At 51.5% G+C, this 19,692-nt stretch overlaps 1 protein-coding gene across 3 annotated transcripts in view; it reads left to right on the forward strand.

Annotated features, from left to right (window-relative positions):
• The window catches only part of Oatp74d (Organic anion transporting polypeptide 74D), a 77,552-nt gene that overhangs the window by 40,033 nt on the left and 17,827 nt on the right, over positions 1-19,692 (forward strand). The window contains exon 2 of one of the 3 annotated variants that reach the window (XM_076827232.1): positions 10,734-10,777. The exons of the other annotated variants lie outside the window; for them this stretch is intronic. The gene's annotated coding sequence lies outside the window, so the exon portion shown is untranslated. The remainder of the gene's footprint in view (positions 1-10,733; positions 10,778-19,692) is intronic. 3 annotated transcript variants of the gene reach the window in all.

A 19,692-nucleotide genomic window follows, 5' to 3' on the forward strand; every position in this document is an offset into this window, starting at 1 on the left:
CCTGACGTCTCCACGTGCGAAACGTTTCGACGAGCCTCGTCACCGCGCATCGTTCTGTCGCGTCCAACACGGCGATGCGCGTTTATCTGTTTGTCGAGATTTCGCGCCGCGATAAAAACCGCGATGTGGGTGTCGTTTTATTGACCCGCACTTGCCGCGCTCCGTTATCAGTCGGCGGAATTATGCTCTGGGTACGACCTACCTGACGAGCAGTGCTCCGATTGTCACTCTCACCGCTCGAGCTCTCTCGGACGATTCAGCTCCAGGACCGAAACGTATGTTTGTCGCAAAGAATCGGTGCGCCTCGGAGTCTGTTTCCGGGCCAATCGATCGGAATGTGATCGCAATTTGGGGCGTCCAGAGAAGCGTTGGATGGCGGTTCTCCGCGTGGAGGCGAGCGATCATCGATCGGCTGGCAGGTTTGCGTGAGAGCCACTGCGTGTTCTCATTTCTCCTTTCAGCGGTCGGTCGCTCGATCCGCGGTTGTATAACAGCAATGAAAGTACTCCGACAGGCAACGAGCAACGTCACGTCTCTGTCCACGCTAACCACCTTGATAGTCGTCGTTCTAGGCGGTAGCGTGGTCGCTCGCGATCTTGCTACAGTCGTATCTAAACAAGAGTGCACATGCCGCTTCCGTACCACCCATGGCTCACCTTCTACCGCTTCCTCCAAAGTCTAAAAGCCCGTGGACAGGCAAATGTTTTAGACCTAAAAATTATATTCCCATTCATGAGTCAGCAGGCGCGCAAAAATTAAAAGTTTGCTGTCGTCACGGGGCGGAGCAAGGAAAACTCGCCCCCGTCCATAAGCATTTTTATGAACGATCGAAGACAGTCGGTACCTATCGGTTTCGCTTTCGCGTTTTTTCGATTCTGCGGTCAGGCTGTTCTGCGGCTCGAAGGCGCGTGGCTTTCTGCATCTCGGAGGCGCTCTCCGCTCGATTCCCACGCTTCGCGAAATGTGACGCGTGGGCCCCGGTACCTAAATATCGAACTCCTCGCGTCTGCCGCGTCAAATCCAGAGAAAGGGTTCGCAGCGAATAAAAGAGGGACTTTTACGCCTAATCGGATGTCGCGACGGCGCGGCGCGGCCCGGCCCGGCGCCTGAACCGACGCGATCAATGTCGCGGAATCGCTTTATCTTATCGGGCCAATCAACTCGAAGGTGTAACAACGAATGTGTTTGAAGTGCTCGTTATCGCGGCGATTATATCGCCCCGAGAATAGCACCGCGAAAGTGCGTTGTACGATACGCCAGTGTCTGGCGAATCGCGGCCGCGATTTGGGTCAATATTTTTCGGTATCGCGTCACCCCCTGGATTCCAATGGAACTGTCAACTGGCGTGCTCGTCCCAAGTTTTCAGAAGCTAGACGGAGACCGAGAGATTCCTGAGTCGTGATCCCACACGGATTTTGAACCCGAATGGAAACTTTCCCTGTGGTTGCACGCGCCAAGATAAGGCGCGGTTCTGCGATGCAAAGTGGTTCTTGTTTTTCTCTTGGACGCGTTGATTCGCCGACCTCGGGGAACCGGCGATTAGCTAAGGTCAAGCGCGTATTTTGCACTCGCGATTTCCCTTTTACGGAGATCTTTAACACTCTTGAGTCTTGGCCACCGGTTATCTCGAACAAATTGCTCGCAGCCTGCCGAACTGGCGTGGCGGACGAGGTCTGGTATTATAAATGCGCTATCGAAATTGAGACGGTGACAGTGGATTCCTGAAATTTCTTCCCGATAACGGGTTGTCGCTTTAAACGGGGAGACAACGATTGACTTTGCCGCGAGCCGAAGGTAAAAGTAGTTGATGGGTGTTGGAGGTGCAGTGTAAGGTGATGTGCAACGTGTACATATCAGTAGACATTGCGATTAAGGCCATGGTCATAACGTCATAAGAGGCTGGCGGCACGCTTATAAACGCGGACAAGTTAAATACTTGCTTCTGATCTAGCCACTTATCGAAGTGACTTGGGAAACACTTGAGCGATCGGCGAGGAGCATCATTCGAGTAACTCTCGAGTGCTCCGAGCGTAGTAATGCCATGCGTTTCAAAAGATTTTATCGAGATTAGTTTGTTAATATCACCGCAGTCTCGTAGGGTAAAGTAGCCGAATACGACGACCTCTCCTAATATGAGACCTCAGCTTATCTCCGCTACAGAACTCTTGAATGTCATAGCGATACTATTTCTCTATTAACTAACCATGTATTAGTTGTTTTGTCCGCACAGTGGCATTGTAATCAATTGAGCGTCTTGAGCAAGCACTAAAGCACTAAAGTGGTAAGTGTATAATGATTCTCACAAATACGGTTGTATAGTGCTTGCAATGGAGTTTAAGGGCTTACTAGTTGTATATCATTAAATGCCGAAGACTTAACTTCAAAGCTACTTAGTAGTTATCATGCCCATTCTTTCCAAATATGAGACCCGTGAAAGTTCTACCGATGAGAGCGAAGAAAAAATTGTTCCGAATGATGAAAGTGATTAAGAAAGAAAATTATGATACAGAATGTTTGTTTTGCGCAGGTCTTTATTCTTCAGATGTGCTAGGTGAACAATGGGTTAAGTGTACGTATAAAGTGTTACGATGGACGTGGTGGGTGAGTTTATAAAAAAAAGAAAGAAAAAATGAATTTCTGGAAAAAACAAACTGGGTCATAAGAGAATATGAATTAGGATCCCATTTTTTTTATCTGCGTATTTGAATGACTTTCGTTTTTATTTTATTATGAAGAAACCGAATTTTTGTTACAGTACTTTCCAGTAGGTTGCTAAAGAATACATATTCTACTTTTAAAACGTGTATCAAATTTTAATAATACCGTCCCCGGTCAAGAGCTATGATGTTTTTAAGAGATGGGTCTCGTATTCGGCTACAAAACCCTATTTACCCCGAGCGGCTCGAGAAAAATTCTTTCTCCACCGCGGTCGCTCGAATTTTCTCAGAAAAACGATTTAACGCGCGCGTTCATGGAAAATATCACGGAATATTTTTACGATCCAACGGAGGATTTTTCTCCTTCCACCTTGTAGGTCATTTATTTGCGTACAGCGTTGCACATTCATCACGTCCATCAAAAAGCCGCGATGGAACCAGCTCGCCGATAAACGGTGAGCGCGACGAGTGACGAGGATATTATCGAGAGAGTATTCGCTAGATCGCTAGGAAATCTGTCGAGGGAACGCACTTTTCTTTTTTAACTCCGACCCACGCGGTTGAAAAAAGTTGCTCCGAGGAAAACAGCCGAGATGTTCCGAGCTCGAAATACACCGACCGACACGTTGCCTTGGAAAACATTTTCCTAGCGATTTTGGTTGGCTTCGTGGAAGGACTGGAAGGACGGTGGATTGTTGGAAAATTCGTGGAGAGGTAGAGAGAGACAGGGCTGAGGGGTTTACGTATGCGGAATACGTCGTCGCGTCGGCGTGGTCGTCGGCGGGCGACTTGCCATACGAAGGTCTCCTCGACGTCGTTTTCGGCCGCGGCGCCGAAAGGGGGGCCATCGCGAGGCAGCCATAGCAGGGAGAGTGGAAGGCCTAAAATCACGAGGCTGTGTGCTCACACTGCTCGCACCGCTCACGCCCTCGACAGAAAGAGAAACCTCCGATGCCTCTTTATTCCACTTTCCACGTTCTTTTCCTCGCCCACCCCCCGACCCGTTCTTGTTTCCTCATCCGTTCCTCTTCCTCCACCTACGTATGCGCGCGTGTCCTCGGCACGTGTGTCGCACCTTTCCGTCTTCCTCCTCCCGTCGCGGTCGCGGTCTCGCTTTTTCGACCTCCGCTTCCCTGCTTTAGACTGCACCTTCGAGTAGGTACCTGCCGCGTCGCGGATTCTTCGTTGTCAACTACTTATTTGAGAAATAGTGATTGGATGGCTGAAGGAGCGGCGCTCTTATCGTCGATCGGCAAATTTCTTTCTCCATCTGGCGACTTCCTTTGGCTCCTCTGCCAGGCAATAAACGCACTCGATTCCCCGTACCGTCCCGTGTTGTGTCACTCCTCGTCGTCTGGTTGGAGCGCGTTGGCCGGAGCGTTGCTCGCTACGAAGGGGCCAAATAACTCGGAGGGGTAAACGACTTCCACGCGTGGCAGAGCCTCGATGAAGCGCCGTGCGTGCCGCGCCGGTGCCCGGTGGAGGAGACAGGTTCGGGCATCCGGCAAACTCAGCCGATTCGGCAACGGACGGAACGGCGAACAGGGTACGTTCCAAGGCTCGTACCGAGACCATTGTGCAATTTTTCCATCGCCGAACTTTCAACTCTCCTTTCACCACTCCAACTATCTAGAATCTAGACACTCCTAGACTAGGCCAAGCGTAGAATAGTCCTCGGTGACGTACAAAAGTATATCGCGCAATAGTGAATCCCAATTCTGCAGATTCTGGGGCAGTAGGACCGCGTGGAAAGCTGAGAATTTGTTCGCGGTCGATGCAACAGTTTTCCCCATTAATTCGTTCAATTTGTCGGCGATCGCATCGGGTTGCGTGGGCGGCACGCGGTTGCTCGATACACCGAGCCTCGGCGACGAAATACGAGATACCGGCCAGCCGTTCCTCGGATTCCAGTGTCTCATAAATGTCTGTTAGTTTCCGAACGAGGCTTTCAATCCGACCGCTGTGTTCCACTTTCCGCTTTTACCGTGCTTTTCGACCGTCTCGTCGCTTTCTTCGCCGCCGCGCCGCGTCGTGCCATGCCTGACATTTACGATGGTCGCTTTAAACTCCACGGAATGTTGCCGTTATCGATAACGCTTTTCGAACGGAGTCGGGCCACGCCGCACATTCGAATACTTACGAATTTCGCAAGGGGACAGTTTCGTCGCGGGGCGTTCTGGAAAATGGAGAGAAATGTCGCGGGATGGCCTGGTTGGAACAACGACGCGGCACGTCAATGAACGGCCCCGCTCGAATCAGACTAGAGGAGGATTTCGTGCGTGGGTGGTGTGCCATTTATTCTTCGAGATGGAAGTGGGTCACAGCAGCCACTGCATGCGAATGAATAGGGGGATGAAAAATGCATCGGTGTGCATCGCGACGCGGCCCAGGTAGAACGAGAATCTCTCTCCGCGTATCTAGAGACGCGGTCGCTACCGCTATCATTTACTCCTAACCTGAAACTTATTTCATTAATATCTCATCACGCCTGCAATATTTTCTAAATATTTTCTAAACTAGTTGACTGAAAGCACCTTTACGTACTTGCAGCTCATTTCGATTTCACATATTTTTTTTTCATTTTGTAATTATTATTATCTTTTATTTTTTGTGATTTATTTGATTTCATGTACTTGGCGTAATTTTTTTACTTTTTTCAAGTTTTTTTATGGGGATTCTTCCTTACGGCTAGGCTGTGCCATTATTCCCGGCCGCGTTCAATCACGTCCTCGCCACCAGTTTCTTGTTTCCAAGTGCCTTGGAACGCGGCATGTAACCGATTTCTTCGTATGTCGGAGGAAAAATTAGCTCATCGTTCCCTCCACCGAGGGTATCCCTTTTGTTTCCGAGTTTGACTCGGTTCACCAGAGGCCAAGTGGGTTTTTACGTCATTTCGCAAACATTCGCGCGCGACGCTGGAACAGGGCTGTTGTTCCCCGCGTGCTGTTCGCCTCTCGTCGGCTCGCGACTCGCAACACTCGGTTCGAGAGGTGATTCGCCTTTTTCGGGGCCCGCCGGCGCGCGCGCGCGTGTGCCTTCATCTCTTCGTCCCTTGGCCCTCGCCCCTCTGCCCTCTGGCCCCTCTAATCGCGAATTCGAGACGACTCGCACTTTCACTCGGTTCGCTGATTCGTTGGTTCGTTGAGCCGTTCCTCGTTTCTGGCCCCTCTGCTTTTCCTTTTTCTGAGGCCCCCGCGGACCGACGCGACACGTTCGATTTGGGAATTCGCGGGCGCGCCGCGGAATATCGAGTGCTCCTCTCCTGATGTCTACCGTGCAACTGCCTGTAATCGTGTGGTGACTGTGGCAAGAGGTAATGTAACGTTTTAACGCAACTCTCGGGGCCCGTAGCGCGGTCAAGTTACAGTTTCCCCTAGCTAGTAGCGTTGGGAGATTTTTAGATAAAGTACAAGTTTGCTTCTGGCGCAAGCTTATTCGAGTCGCATGAATTCCTGTCGCCTTCCACGCGCAACGGACCTGCGAAGGATTTGAAAAGAGGAACGCTCTCGAGACTCGTCATTGATTGACGACTGCGAAATCCAGGGGAAGCGAGCCCTCCAGCCATCCGCGGCAGCGAGGGGAGCTGCACATGCGTGCCGCGTTTCGAGATGTTTGCACGTGCGTCAAAAACGGCGATGTCACGTTGACCCAGTTGACCCAGTTGACCCAGTTGACGAAGCTGCAAGCTCTCTCTCCCCCGGTGCAACGATTCTCTTCGTGCTTGCCACCCGATGCACGTGCATCAGCCTCGTAAAATTCAGCGCGCGGTCAACACTCCACCGCCTGGCGCAATCTTGGCCTGAAAATATCCTCGCGTGCCTGTTTTTCATTGAATCGCCGCGCTGTTCCAGCCGCGATCGATCGTCGATTACCATTGATGGGGTATTCAATGAGACACGAAGGGGAATCGCTTTCGGACGAAGCAGCTTTCGCGCAACATGCCCTTGGGCCACGGAAAGATGAAGCGCGATGAAATTGAAAGAGGAGCATGTGCGAGGGGTCGCGAGACAGCTAAAAGGACACCTCCGATCATGGAGGATGTGTGATTTATTCTCCATCGGGGCCGACAAGCTCGCCTCGAAGTAGCAGGTTACGCTCGATTGATCGCGGAACGAAGGCTCGCGTGCACGCGATGCACCGCTCGTGTGCATCTGAATCGCGAGGGCGGGTGGATAACCGTTTCAAGGTGAATTTATAGAAGACCAGCCGGATTATTTGCGGATCCGCTCGCGGGGGAACGCGCGAGGCATCCGCGGGTTTGTTTAGGTCGACACGGCAACCTCCGGGCTTCGCCATTTTCCACTGTGCCGCGCGGACGCGGGTGCGGGCGTCCACGTGCGCGCAAGGCTTTCCTCATCGAGAATCCAGCGCTTACAATCAGAAGGGAACGAGAAAGCGAGCGGGCGTAGCTGAATATCTGGAGACGAATCCTTGGTTAATGCGATTCGATCGCTCGTGTTCTCGCGGCTGCTTTCCCTCTCGATTTCTCTTTTTACTTTTTAAAGCATCAAGCGACGATGTGTTAAACATATTATTGGTGAAAGGATGCGTAGGTATGCGGCGTGCCGTTAAGATAATCAGCCGAATATCCTTGTGCCTCTCCTCTTTTCCTTTTTGCAGCTCTCTCGCTCGGTGCCGAGATAACGGCTCGCTTTCGTCTCCGATTTACGCAACGCTCCTCGTGGGACGAGCGCGATTTCGGCCATCCAAATGTATTTTTGCATATTCCGCGCAACCTTTCGCCGACTCCGCAACGAATCGTGCTGCTTTTCCGTGTACGTAAAGGGAGCTGATAAACGTTACTGAAACATTTACTTGGTTTTCGCGCGGATACATATGAATATTTAAATTTTGTATTTTTGTCCATCTATGCCGCACTGTGACGGTTTGAAAAATTAAGCTCTTTTTAAAGATTTTTTTCTCCGTAGATACAACATATAATGCAATAAATGTTTTTGGTATTCGAGCGGATATTCGCGTTGGTGTGGGGGAGCCTTTATGGGGTTCGTCTTCGCTCTTCGCGATCGCAAACAGATCTAGCGGTCCATGCGATGCTAATTAATTGGTGGCTCTGACAGTTTTTATAATTCCTACTGTTTCTAGAGAGCTCCCAAAGGACGTGCATCCGAAGCTAACGAGGCTCCTACTCGCGCGGCATTTTTTACGTGTTTTCGCGAGCGTGGCTCCGAGTTTTCCTCAATTAACCTTCGCTCGTCGCCGACCACCGTTATCGTCTAGAAATACGTGTTTTTGTCCGGCTAGCGGGGACTGCATTCTCAAGGATCCCCGCATCGATTAAAGCGAACAATTTTACGCGTGAGTCATCGTCTCAAAGATCAGATTTTGGCGACGTCTGCGCGTCGGCGGCTCCATTTCCCAGTGTCTGAATCTCCAAGGGAAATGCAGCCTGCCAGAGGCGTATAGGTAGTTCAACTTTGTCGGTCCTTTATCGATTGTCCTCTGTCCTCCTTTTGAACCTCGTATCGCGCATCGATATTCCAGAGGCAAATCCAGGACTATCCGGCGGAAAATTGATACGAACCCCGCTACCGGGGTGTATCTAGGCCAGCGCACTCGAAACCTCTTGATACACACGGCCAACGTTGCACCGAAAACGGCTTCGTTATATCCCGCAGCAGGGGTGGGAGCGAGGGTGAGGTCAGAAGCGGGGATACAGAGGGTGCGAAAGGAGAGGGCGGGGGGTAGACGGAGGATCGTGGATAGGGAGGGGCGAAGGGGGAAAGGAAGAGTAGGGAAGAGAAAAGGGGGCACGGTCAGAGCAGAAAAGAAAAAAGAGGTCCAGAGATAGCAGAAGAAAACGGAAAGGGAGGTAGCTAGGGTGAGCGAGGGAGTGACAAAAAACCACCGACTGTACAATGGGGAGCAGAAAACAGACGGGACAAAAAGGCACAGGTGTACGGTCTGGGAAGGGGGAGCCGAAAAAAACGAGAGAGACGAGGGAGGAGAGGAGAGAGCTCTGCCTACGCTGAGCGAGAGCGAAGAGTGTGCTTTGCTCTCGGTGCTTTTACTCGGGCGAAGCGCGATGTCGGCGGACTGTATGCCCCAAAGTAGGTCAGGTCTCAATGGTGGTGCCGCAGAACGGACAGTGTCTACGTCTACGTGCATGCGCGCACACCCGGCCGATGCACATGCAGTTGCCGCCGGTGCAACGTGCCGCTGCGCTCTTCTATCTTTGAACTATGCGCGCCGAGCTTCCTCCGCCTCCAACCCTCCGCTACCCCTCCGCTCCTCGCGCTCACGTGTTTCCTTCCCCTTTCCAGACCACTCGACTTCCCATGATTTTTGCCTCGTCACGCTGCCGGGGCTTTCCAGCTCCCTCGCCCTCCACTGTTCCAAGAAACGTTTGCTCGACCTAATCGAGCTAGATTTAGATGCCCCGCGTCCCCTGACTCGTCGAGGCGCGGAAATTCCTCGGGAGGATGGCCTGTGACAGTGGGCAATCTAGCGTACGAGTGTTTAAAGACTCGAAGAGAGGTCTCCAAATATGTAAAGAGGACACTACCGCTGGTTGGGAAGCTGGGTGAACGCGACCGAGGAATCGACGGAGGTTAGCTGGCTGTTTCTTCGACTTGTCCGTTTTCCCCGAATTTTTGTAGATCCTTCCGAAGCGGAGCCTACGTTCTAGCCCGCGCGGTTTAAGCCTCTATAGTATCTGGAAGAACGGCATCCAGATCCACTGGAATTACCTACGATAGGCAGAATAGAGGACTAGAGAACTGCCGAGGCGGTTGCTACATGGGAATTGACCTCCAGCTGAAGAATTGCTCCTCTCTAAACGACTTCCTTCAATGAAACGAAGAAAGAACGGCGCGGGGAGGGGAGAAGGAGGAAGAAACTAGCTGGAGGGTGTCGATGAGAAGTAGCGCTAGACCAGGTCATACCAATTTGTTTCATCAAGTAACGTGTGCGTGTGCGCGCGCGCACGCGCGGCTGTGCTGTATCCGTGTCTGTACAACGCGTATGATGCAAGCGTGGAAGCCGGGACCGCGCCGCGCCGTTTGCGCTACGAGGCTTGCACCTACGTGCTCGATATCTCGATTATCGAGCGTCCGAGTGCACCATGGGAATAGGGGACATTCCGCAGCTGCGTACCTGCTGCGCTGTAGCTTTCAGACTGAGGTCATCCGGGCGATACTGCATCTCCCGCTCCCCTCCGCTCCCCTCTTTTCGCCTTTTTTCCCCTTAACAATTTACGCCCCCGCGTTGAACAATCCTGTCACCTTTGCCGGGCACCCATAAATCAACCCGTAAGTCTCGCGATTAATTGTCGCGACGAACAGCGATGTTTCGCTGTCTTCCGATGCGATTCTTTTATCGCTGCTTGAATTCAAGCCTTCTTCCGTTGGCGACATCAGTTTTGTGTCTGAATTGCTCTGCTCCAGTCCCTGATTACGTTTCACCAGCGTTCTGAAGCGCGAAGTAACGCTCCCTTCTGAAGTCTCTATGCGGTGCCCTATTACCGTGCTGCGCTTTTGTGCTACAAACTATTGAGGGACCGACGGAATTGGCCAAATAGCCCGTGGAAGGACGCTCGGTGCTATTTTCCAATTAATAATGTAGGTGACAGTCGTTTCGATACTAGAATTAAGGAGACGCAGTGGCAAACGTTGCTCAATTGACGAGCCACTCGCAGAGTTGGTGTCACGGATCCGGCTATGAAAAGCAAATACAGTCGGTGGCGGATAAAAATCGTACGAGGTCTCCTTTTCTTGTCCATCTTCCTGCCTGCAGTTATCCCTCGAGCTGCGTCCACCACTTCTCTCGACGAAATCCATCCGGTCGTCAGTGGGATTTTTTCAATCGCGAAAGAACACGCCTCGATGAAGGCATTGTATCGTGCGCCGCGAACACGACCGCGCTCTCACATGTTGGTGATCTGATGCAGTTTTGCGGCTACGTCACCGGTGCTTAACATCGATTTAGAGAGTAGGTCACAGATGCGCACCTGCTGCGCCTGGAATTTCGTGGCTCGCACCGTCTGCCTCCTACTTTTCCCTTCCACTTTGCGAATACATAAGACAATTTGCAATAATCGTCTTCTCCTCTCTGTTGCAGGTGAACCGGGGCACGAGTGACCGCTTCTCCAACCTTCCCCTCTCGTGAGTAACATTTTTCGAACTGCTTCTCGGGGATCGTTGAATATTTTTATAGCACTCGAGACGAGGAATTCTGATCCCCGACAGTCTATCGATTACTTTTACTTTTAAACGCTCCGAAAGACGCCGTGACACAGATCGGTCGATTCGAACGAAACGCCGCTTATATGTACAGAGATCTCTCACACCTACGCCTACGTCAGCCTCGACATCTGGGACAGGCTGCAGCTGCGAACCTGTCGCGCTGCAACTGCACCTCCACGACCGAGGTCATCCGGCCAGTTTCGTCTCTCTCTCTCTCCTTCTCCCCTTCTGCCTCGCACATAGCTCTCGTTCCGGCTTTTTCACTTTCTTTCACTCTCCTCCGCCGATACCCACCCACCCACCGCCTCCGTTTCTCGCGTTCCCTCGCGAAGACGATCCTCAATTTCATGCACTGCCTACGTGCAACTCCGTCTCTCCCATAAACACGTTACTTCCTTTGTCTCGCCCTCCACGAGCCAAGTATCATTCCCTGCGCCCCCCTAAACGGTGTGGTGTAAATTGAATTTCGGTCGGTTCGATTGAGCAGAGCCTGGCCTGACGGGGAACGGTTGATTAAACGATCCAAGTTTCACTGGCAGAATTGCCGCGGAAATTGAGTTGCAGGTGGTGGTGGCAGATTTATTATCGACAGCGTTACTTGGTGCACTCGGGCGCATTTGCACGACGCTTTTGCACGTATCGCGCCGAACGCCAGGCAGCAACCGCCTCCCATGAACCTCCCATTTCCGAAGCATCGAGCTTTCTTGCGGATTTCAAGGCCTCTAATCCGCCGTGGACGCGATTCGATCGAGCTGGAATAGGTTCGATACACCGTATCACGCGGCGTTGGAGCCGCGACGTTGCGCAATCCGGCGTCCTCGAAGGATACCTATCCTGAGAAAAGAGCGAGGTCCACTTTCCACGGATTCCAGGAATATTTCCTGGAGTATCGCGGGCGATTCATTTGGCGTTTATACCCTGACGGGTATACGCGGCGGAGAATTCTCGGGGAATGAGATTTCCGCGAATTCGTTAAGGGTACCGTGCCGCGCGGGTAGCCCTCACGCGAGCTGACATAGTCGCTGAACGCTTGAAATAAATGCGTGCATAAAAGTTTGCGCGCGAGCAACAGCTGCGTGTGAGCGCCGCTGTGTTATAGGCTGGGTAGAGATGGGATTGAGTCGCGCTCACGTCCATCTCGATCACTTCGATTCGGATTCAGGGGACTCATTAACGTTCGGACCGCTTCGATTCAGTAGATTCTTAAGACGTTAGGTCCCAGGGGATCTGTGGATTAAACGGGATCTGTGCTGCAAAAGATCTAGAAGATTTAGAAGTGGAACAGTTGGAACAGCTTCGACTAAGGCGAAGAGAGCGAACAGTTTAATCTTTCCTTCGATATGACTCGTATCGGGACTCGGGGTCACGGAGGAAGATTGTCAGTTGCATTGTTCGCGAGCCAATCACGGGTTTGATCCCATCTCTAGCGTCGGCACACCTGTGCACCGTGTTCACTTGACTCGCATAATCAGCTGGCTGTAATGCGTTCACATGTAGCAAGCAGCGCGGCCTGCTCGACCAGCAGGAGAGCTACGAAGGGCTTGGTAGCTAATGGCAAAGGGACATGTCTGCGGGGAAGCCCGAGTAGCCGTAGATTCTCAATCCCACCGAGCGGATCGCCTAAATTCCGAACTTGTATCTCTTAGCGTTCCAAGGTTTCGACTTTCGAGTAGCGGCAGTCCACGAGGCAACGCCTCGCTTCTGTCACTCGATACATACTTGGGCCACTTTTAAAGCGTAATCAGCCACTAGAAGCGACGAGTGGAAAGTGGCTGGATTAAAGCGAGCTTAGAGGTAGTTAGCCGAACCTTCGACTTCACTTGTGTCGTTTAGCACCTGGACTCCTCGTGTAACGAGCAGGCTGGCCGATGCTTGTTGCGTGGTTGAATGGCAGAGGAGAACTCCGTAGTCAGACACACGTGGCCGGCCACGCGAGCTGCAGACAGTAGACACCAGAAGTGGGAATCGGGACTCGCTGGCTGATCTTTTCTCCCGTCCTGTCCTTTCGTTGCTCGCGAGTCGCGGTGTAGATACCTGGCGTTTCGTCATTGCTCGCTGGAACGAGTCTGCGCTCGGTTGCTCGTACGATTCTTCCACCTCTAGCAGCGTCTTCATCCAGCGAACTTTGGTGTTATACGGTGACACCACTTGCGACAGCGATTCAGGCACGGTTTACAGAGTTAGCCAGTTTATCCATTATTATAAGAAATCGCGCTGAACAAACGATACCGCGGACGTCGAGCCTCTCCTGGCTTCACGCTGGCCTGCATTCATTCTATTCACGGGGATGCATGTAAGCTCGCAACGGGTTCGCAATCAATTGTGGTGCAGGGGAGAATTGCGCGTGGTCAGGTCTTGGAGGACTTGGATATTCCCTAGGTGGCGGTGGCGTGCTCGCGAGCCTCCTTCGATCGCGCTTCACCTAGAGCACCTGGGCTACCTAGAATTTCGCGAAACCTCCATTCCATCCTACTCTTCTTACTTGACGAAGAAAGGAAGCGAACGGGGAAAATTAACTCGCTGTGCTCGTAGCTGAATCCCGGCGCAACTGTGGCTATCGTTATTATTTGCCAAAAAAGACGGTACCTATGGCGACGGGTATGATTGTCGGCAATTTGTGGCCGAGGGGCCACCACGGTCGTGAATACGATCTATTATTACATCTCGCTGTGTCCACCATAATGCGCTGCGGTTCCACGCTAGTAACTATGGCCACCATAATACACTGCACTTTGCTGCCAGTGCAGCGATGCCTCGCGCCGTTCGTGCGGGGATATTTTATCGTCGCTAGCAACCGCGCGTCCCCTATCCTCTGTGTCGCGAACTTTGTAGATCCAGTTGCACGAAAGTTCTTTCGACGAGTGTCGCTGAAGGCGTGGTTCCACGGCGTTAGTCCGTAAAGATTATGCCTCGTTACAGCGATTAACTCCTCGATTCGGCTTAATGTCGTTTCAAGAATAACATTCACTATCGCTGGCAATCGGACTCGACTCCGGGCCGGCTGGATTTGTCGACATAACGCAAGGTGATTCCGGTGATTCGGTGTAATTCCAGGACCGGTCACCGAACAATCTACGGGTACGCGCATCGATAATCGCTCAATCAACTTTTACAGCCTGGAAACGCACTAATACCCGCGCGCAGCATAGATTACTTCGTGTCTCGTACTCGCAGCATAAATCATCCCAGACCGCGAGCCGCAAAAGGAACCACTAAACAGCTTCGCAGAAGATGCACGCGCAAGTCATTCTATACCATCTACATAGGTACCTGCAACGCGTATCGCTATTGCACAGGGAAGCCAGATCGTATCGAAGTCGCTCCGCAGCTTCTACCCGCGAGGCGCGAATGCCCAGACTATTCGTCAACATTTCGCGCGCGCCAGATCATCCTCGGGAATGTTCGGTAGTAGCGATATCCCCTCACAGATTGTAATTCTCACCGGTGAGCGCAGATTAGACGAGTTCCCTTCGCCTTTCCGACACGGCCTTTTTGGTTCGCGCGTATCGGCCGAGCTGCTAGACAGCTAGACCGCTACAATGTTAACGAGATCTCGGGGAGCAGCTGATACGAAGGTAGCGCGCAAAAACCGGGCATTTCAGCCTTTATAACCCATAATTCCCAGTCAGCTTTATTGCCCCGTATGAATATAACGGCCGTTATTAATATCGCGACGTTTATCTATCATTACGAGCTGTATCGGTACGGCCGCGGCGGCCTATTAACGGCCGCGCGATAATATAAATTTGAAAGATCGACGGGAAATATAAGGGACGCGTGTAACCGGGGTCCGATGCTGATCGATGAACCGAACGGAAAAATGGAAAGTGGCCGGGCAAACGGTATTTATCGTTGGCGTGGAATTACGCGAACAGTCACGGCGAAGTAACTGGTGAAGTTAGGGGGAAGGGGATTTCGACTTTCGTCGCTCACAATCGAGCTAATCCCTCGGCTCTCCCCGCTACTTTAATCGCATGATTTTCATGCTCCACTTTCCATTAAAGTATTAAGCTCTTGCTTTCTTTTGGGAACGGCTAGCGGACGAGGTATCGCGGTAGCTCATCTTTCACTCTTGTTTTCGTTCGACTCTTCCCGACGCCGACGGTTTTCATTAAACTCTTGTTGCTCCCCGTGTGCCCGAGCAGAAAGAAATCGAGTTAACCCGAGGATCGTTTTTCCACCTGTGTACCTCGTTAGAGTCTACTCCAATTACGATTAACCCATATTGCGTCAGTCGCGTTTGCGCTAACAACCAGAGACGCGTCCACTAGGGTGGCTCTTATTTTCGACTTTTGAATTTCCTTGGGGGCATCCTTCAGAATAGTTGCAAATAATTAAAAAAAAATCTGTGTAAAGTTTCAGCTCGATCGGATAACAGGAAAGGATGCCCCTGGGCCCTTAAACATTTAAATCATTATTTAAGGAGCATCTTTTATGTCCGAAAAACTAAAAAAAAAAACTTTTTTCTCTCAAATTTTGAATGTTTAAACGCTTCTAGAACACTTTTTATTTACGAAGGCGCACAAAAAATGGAATTTTTATTTTCGAGGACTATTTTTTAAACATTTAAGGGGGGGGACATACTATACTGAAATATGCGAAAAAGATAAAAAAGATTTTTTCTCATTTTCAGTGTTTGATACGTCATGAATGTTTCCTGAAAATTTGGGACCCAAACTCGCAAAAATGTCGAAATATGAGACTCTATATCTTCGATATTTTTTCAGGTGGAGAAAATTTTTTACCAAGAGTAAATAAGAGCCACCCTAGTGTCCACTGTCCGCCTATCGGTCTTTACGAGCCCTCAGGATTGAAACCCGATCGTGTTCCTCCAGCTTCACTTTCAGCGATTAATAGACAGAGTTCTACTCATTGGAGCTTGCTGTGCGAAGGTAAATGAATGTCGCAGAGAAAGGGGGCATCGACGACGTAGATTTTCACTTGGAAAATTGGTTGCGACGCGACGGTCGCACGCGACTCCTCTCCTCCTCTCCCGTCGCCTCTGTTTTTGCCGCGCGTTCGTTGCTTTCCAGAACGTGGTCGAGATCGAGATTCCCCATTGTTCGCAGCACGGGGAATTACTTTCGCTGCTTTCGTTTTTCACGAGAACCGTGATTTAATAGAGACAACCCGACTGGCACACGACTTTCATCCTCGGTTGATTGCCGGTTGTCTTCCATCGCGACGCGCTATAATTTCTGTTTGAATCGGAATCGGAGCCTCGTGGGCGGTCGCTTGGCAAAGGAAATCCACTCTACCGACAATCGTTCCTGGGATCGTTGCTTTTTCCAAAGTCACAGGCAAGTATAGAGGAGGTGGGATTCCGAAATTTCTGTTTTGCTGTTGGTCAGCTTTCTAGCAAAGGCTCGGTTCGGATCACCCTTCGATCCGATTATAGGTACTACTTTGCCGTCGATTGGCGACCAATAAGAATAAGAAGAGCGAATAGAAAGGAGCGAAGAGCAGACGAAATCATTTCTCGCTCCTTCTAGCTGCTTCTTAACGCCGTTTATTATTTATTGTTTCGCAAAAGTGGCTGGAATTATTCTTGAACGTCGACCGGAGGCCGCGCCACGTGCATGTAAGCGTATCACCGTAAACCAGATTCAAGATCAGGTTCAACGAGTTTGCTGGGAACATCAAAGTGGAATATAAATCTTGCTACTTTCCACTTTGCTTTCTTGGGGGCATTTGCAAAGGATTTGCGACACGCGTTCGCCGGCGTCAGGAGCCAGCCAGTCGATCGAAAGTGAATCGATCCAACCGGCGCGGCGAACGAGCGTCGAGCCGATTCCTTAGATTTTTCTATCCTCCGCGCAACGCTCGGCTGCCTACTTGGGCGATTTTTCTTGCGCGGAACGGAGCTAAGCTGACGGAACTGAAATGTCACGATCGAAAGAAGGACGGAGGGGAGGGGGAAGGCTCGAACCGCACCCCGAACAAGTGGCTCGCAGCGGGACACGCGAACTCCGCTTGTTTCGCTTTATTGCGCGTTTATCGATCTCCGAGTACTACGATCATCCGAGTGGCGAGTTGGCGGGTAGCCGTTTCGTACCGTTCCCCTTTCGTCCATTGCATCACGAGGCGGTGGTGATTTTACACGCAACCACGATCGCTATCGCTCGAAATATCCTCGTTTCTTGTTCCACCGCGATATCGATCCCGCCTGGAAAAATCCGACCGCGCAAAAAAGCGTGGCAATCGAGGGATTTTTCCAACGGCGCCGCATGGCGGGGCAGAGATCGCGGACGTTTGCGAGAGACACTTAGATCGGGCTGGGCCCTTCTCTTATCTCGAACGGCAGCTCTGTACACAAGCGCCGCGGAGCAAAAAGCTGCTTTCAGAGGGCCATGGACCGTGAAAGGGTGGCAAAAAGTGTACCACGAATACAGGACGCGTAACATTGTCTCGACCAAGGCCATGGCGACGATTCGACGCGGAAGGATCCTTGTTCTTTCCCTTCCTAGGCATTCTTACGCTTCTCCACGGCCAGACGATTACCCACTCGACCTTCCGGAGCGGACGGTTTCTTTTGGGCCGCTCTGTACGACGACGTGCTGCACGCTGGCATTGAGTTGTAGTCGTTGTAGAATAGAGCAACTAACCAACTAACCACGAGACGTCAGTAGGACAGTGAAAGGCGACCTAGACCAAGTCTCTCCGGCGCAATGTTGCTGGAACTTGACAAACGCCGCTGTTTTCGTGTACGTGCGCGCGGCTTGTCTGTGTTCCTTCCCATGCCGATCTTTCTCCCCCGATACGAACGAAATCGGCAGCAATTGCGACAATCGAGACCCTCTCTGGTAGTACGATACGTAGAACTCCTCCGGCTAGCTGGCTCGGCGAATCTCGCGATCGGCGACGAGATCGAGTGTTTCAACGACGGTGTGCGTACTTTTTAACTCAGCGTCGCTTCCCAGTAGAATCGAACTTTACTAACCAGACATCGCTGCTACGCGTTGCGTAAGATCGGTAGCTCGACGAATGTTTCGAGCAGAACCGTTGCTCAACCCCGGTACGTACAACCTGTACAAGTTTATTGTAATCCTCGAGTGCGAATAGAACGAGGCCCCGATGAATGAAGCAGGTGGGAGGACATCCTGTACAGGATAAGGCTCCAGTAGCATACCTGCTCGATCGTTGGAATGAAAATTAGTCGAGGACTCGGTGAAATCAATTTCCGGATAATCATTGCGCCGTCATTTCGGACCCATTATCCCCGTGTAAACGGCGGTTGCCTCGCCTCGAAAAACTCCAGTTCAATTAAGTTTCGTTTAATCCGCGCGGCGAGAAACAGCTTGAAAGCGGAGCGCGCGTGTCAACATCCAGCTGCGTCTCGCCTCGCAGATTAATCTCGATAATGGAACGCGTTTCAGCATCTGGCAGCGGTATAATTTCCATCAGCGGCGAGAAATATGGCTTAATAATGAAAAGACGGCGAGGCGACGCGACGAGCGGCGCGCTCGGGAAGCGCGCACGTGGGCAATCGGCGAGAACTATTACGAGATATTTGAGTCCCCATTCAAGCCTACGGCGGCATACCTCGGCGATTTATTACCGGAAATCTCTTTTCTAGTTGCGTCATACCCGGTCCCACCGGGAGCCTATGAAATCCCGCGAACCAACGAAATCACAATGCGCGTGGAATTCCTAATTGACCCTGCGAGAGATCAGTGGCGATCGACCGCGCGGAATTTCTTTCAGCTCGGCGCCACTTAACCGTCCATTTCTTGACGCAGTAACTTGCTTACCGTGCCCGCTGCAAATCACCGAGCTGTGTAATTTTCACGAATCAAATACACTTTTAGCTGTCTCTGGCCAGCTATACAGTGGTGGATCGCTTTTGCGCGCAGGCGCGGAGAAAATATGAGAATGCTGCGCACGAGGCACCGAAATCAAGGGACTTGTTTCCTTCGTTTTGCTTCTTTTTTCGATAATCAGGCGCTTAAGATTCAGAGATGGACAGGGCCGGTTGCCAGATTCTTTAGCTAGGAGAATCTTAACAGCAGAAGACGCCCGGCCAAAGAGATCCGGCATTAGATTCCGCAGCCGAACCGCCGCGCCGGAAACTCGATATGAATATTCATGAGCCTCGCTGCCGCGGAATATTCGAGCGGGCGATTAAAAAGGATGATTTTCGGGGGGGTGATTCATCGACGCGGCATCCGTGGCGGGATGGGGCGGGGCGGGGCGACAGAATCGCGGATCAAGGCTGCGCGCCACGAGGATTTTCACTTCGCGAGCCGGGCTTGTCCGAAAAAGATTTACGATCGGTGAAAAAGCGAGTTTCGCCATCGGGAGCGCGCTCGAGAGAGTCGACGCTCCTCACCCCGGGCCCTTTCGATTTCGTTCCGATAGCAGGCCTCGATACGCGTGTCCGACATTGCCCTCCTTAACCGACCTAACTTCCCAGCTAATTGAATTTCTCTATCCGTCGCCCGTTCTCGGCGGAGAGACTTTTCAATTTTCTCCACGACGAAAGGAACTTTAGGAAAAGCGTACAACGGAGCCAGATCTCTGTCCCGAAATTGACTGGCAAATTCAATTAGAATCAGGATACAGTGGAGGCAGTGAGTTCTGTTCGAATAAATCGATTCGCCGTTGAACATTAACGGGCCAATGACGCCCTGAAACGACACTGCACCGTAAACACATTCGTATTCTTACGATTAGGCAGTGTTTCGGAGGTCGGTTACAGATGAAACGCCTTCGCGCAGGGCTCTTCCAGTGTTATTATTATGCGGAGATCCACTCGACAGGAAGGTTCTCGGGACAGCGCCTCAAGGGGCAATTCAAGAACCTCTCTGCTCTGCCAATAAAATCGGTCGCGGTCC

Source organism: Andrena cerasifolii, chromosome 14 (genome assembly GCF_050908995.1).
Source record: "Andrena cerasifolii isolate SP2316 chromosome 14, iyAndCera1_principal, whole genome shotgun sequence".
In the NCBI taxonomy this organism is placed as follows: Eukaryota; Metazoa; Arthropoda; class Insecta; order Hymenoptera; family Andrenidae; genus Andrena; species Andrena cerasifolii.